This window comes from Aplidium turbinatum, chromosome 10 (assembly GCF_918807975.1).
Source record: "Aplidium turbinatum chromosome 10, kaAplTurb1.1, whole genome shotgun sequence".
NCBI lineage: Eukaryota > Metazoa > Chordata > Ascidiacea > Aplousobranchia > Polyclinidae > Aplidium > Aplidium turbinatum.
In genome coordinates, this window is record NC_137481.1 from 11,602,949 (window position 1) to 11,605,368 (window position 2,420).

At 41.2% G+C, this 2,420-nt stretch overlaps 1 non-coding gene across 1 annotated transcript; it reads right to left on the reverse strand.

Moving 5' to 3' along the window:
* Positions 1 to 575: 575 nt before the first annotated feature.
* LOC145779175 (U6 spliceosomal RNA) lies at positions 576 to 679 on the reverse strand. Its single transcript, XR_014290527.1, has one exon. It is a non-coding gene; the product is annotated as a U6 spliceosomal RNA (small nuclear RNA).
* Between the last annotated feature and the right edge of the window lie 1,741 nt (positions 680 to 2,420).

The window sequence follows — 2,420 nt, forward strand, 5'->3', positions numbered from 1 at the left end:
GGTCTACAGTGACAGTGTGTATAGCCTACATCAGGGGTCACCAAATGGCGGCCCGCGGGCCGCATGCGGCCCGCCACGCTGTATCGCTGCGGCCCGCGGAAGGTATCAGCGTACAAGTATAACAAAAAATACTTTTCTTGAGGAGTTAAAGAGCATGAAGGCAAAAAATACTTTCCGGGAAGCATATTTTCGCTTTGCATACGATTCCACCGACCAACCAATAAGATTATAGTTCTCGGTGGGGGTGCTTAAAGTTATTCCAATGCGATGTCCAGCCACACTGCCCCAGTGGTTGATTAAAACGTCTGTTTTCGAATTTCGAAATTGTCTGTGAGCATAGGGTTGCTTATTTTAAGTTTGCAAGTGCCATGTAAACACTAGTGTGCGTTTCACCGTTATTGTGTTTCATGAGCAGTATGCCCTTTATGCAAGTTTTTGTTGGCAAAATAGGTCGGTGTGCCAACTCAATTTATAATAAATTGGCAAAATATTATATATAACTTTAAAGACGTTTTCTAATTGTATTATGAAAATATTTAGCTTAGTATCGCAAAACGTTTTTTTTTTTTTTTTTAAGAAATATGGAACTCTTCACGATTTTGCGTGTCATCCTTGCGCAGGGCCATGCTAATCTTCTCTGTATCGTTCCAATTTTAGTATATGTTCTGCCGAAGCAAGTATTGCAAAATGTTGTTAATCAACAATTTTTGCCATGCTGATAAGCACCGTAAGTGAGAGTTGTTAATAATAAAGGAAAGACGGTTTTATAGACTCTCACAAAAAGGATGAAAAACCAAATCATTGCTTTTTTAGAAAGAAGACTGTTCATGAATTACGCTAGAATCACAATTTTTCGGTGATTTCCCCAAGCGTTTGTTTCATGGTACCTGGTTTCTTTTTCCCTGTTATTGGAGCCTCTTTTTCGCTGATATGTTTGCAGGTCACTATTGTTGCCTGTATTCCGATGTGTCAAACATTTCCTTGTTTATTGAAACTGTTAATTGCAAGATATCTTTTGCGAAGCGAAGTAACAACACCACTCTTGCTTGGCGATGAATATTCTGATGAAACCGCTCGCCTCGCTATAAGTGCACAAAACAAGTGGCCTCGTTTATTAGGCATTGTTAAAAAAGTCAAAAGTGTTGTAAAAGAAGCTTGGCCTGGCAGTAGCTTTATTCGATTAATTTTGTTGCTGCGGTATTCTAACATAAATATGAACAACATGTAACGCTGGATGCTGGGTACGAAATGCGTTCTTTTCTAGCATAAGCGTCACCCTACATAAAATTTTATTAGTGCGGCCCGCCACAGCTCTCCTTAGTGCCAAAGTGGCCCGCATGCAAAAAAGGTTAGTGACCCCTGGCCTACATGCATTCCATAATTACGCAAAGCGCTTCTTTCGAGCCCTGTTCTGCGCACATTGTTTAATCAATGCGTCATAGTCCAGGGATCTGGCAATCTTGTTTTTGATGGCAATTGCAAAAGCAGAAAGTCTGTCACCTGTCATGGTTGACCGCAGGATATTCTTGATCAGTTTCATTCTGCTGAAGGTCCTTCAGCACTGGCGACAGTAACTGATGACTGATGTGGTCGGTCAGAAGAATTCTGATGCAAATGCAAAGATGCGGATATATCTCCTGAAGGCTGTTCTTGCACGTTAAAAAATTGTTTGCCGTGACAAGTCCTTCCTTTCTCGATGACAGAAATAAAACGATTCAATTCCATTATTAGTTTGTTGGCATTAATGTCTCCAACTTTTCTTTTAAAATTTTTACAGTGATTATCCAGTTCCATTGTCCGCCATTTTAGCTCAGTGATTACGCGCCGGCTCAAGATCACGCGGCGCAAGTTTGACTCTCGGGGTGTGCGCTTGAGCAACGCAATTCAGGACTCCTCTCCATTGAGCGGCTCCTAGTGAATGGAAAAATTTCCAGGCAACAACACTTCAACAACAATCAGAAAACTTCACTCTGCCAATCTCGATAACCGGCCCTGCGTCAAGAGCCTCTACAAGTATGCGAAACTACCAGGAATAACCAATCAAGGCTTTATTGGCTTTGTCAGTCCAAGGATAAAGATTCAAACCTAACCAACCCAACTATTTTCTCTGAGACACTTCCTCAGGCTGCTAGCGTTGTACAGAAATCCAAACAACTTAGGCTATACCACTCCACGAGTTGGTCAAAGCGCGAAGAAACAGAAGGTATGGCCTGATCAGTAAGAACAAGAAAAAATTGCGATTTGAATTTTTCTTCAACAAAAAGACGACCCGAATCATCAGCACATTCGTAACCAAACATTCTCTTCCTACATCGCACCGTGTTTTTTGAAAACACCTGCTCAATACCAATAAGCTCTGCTATTTCGCGTGCATTTGTGACCACGTAGTTATATCCTGTATTTCAATGGTCTTCCAAAAA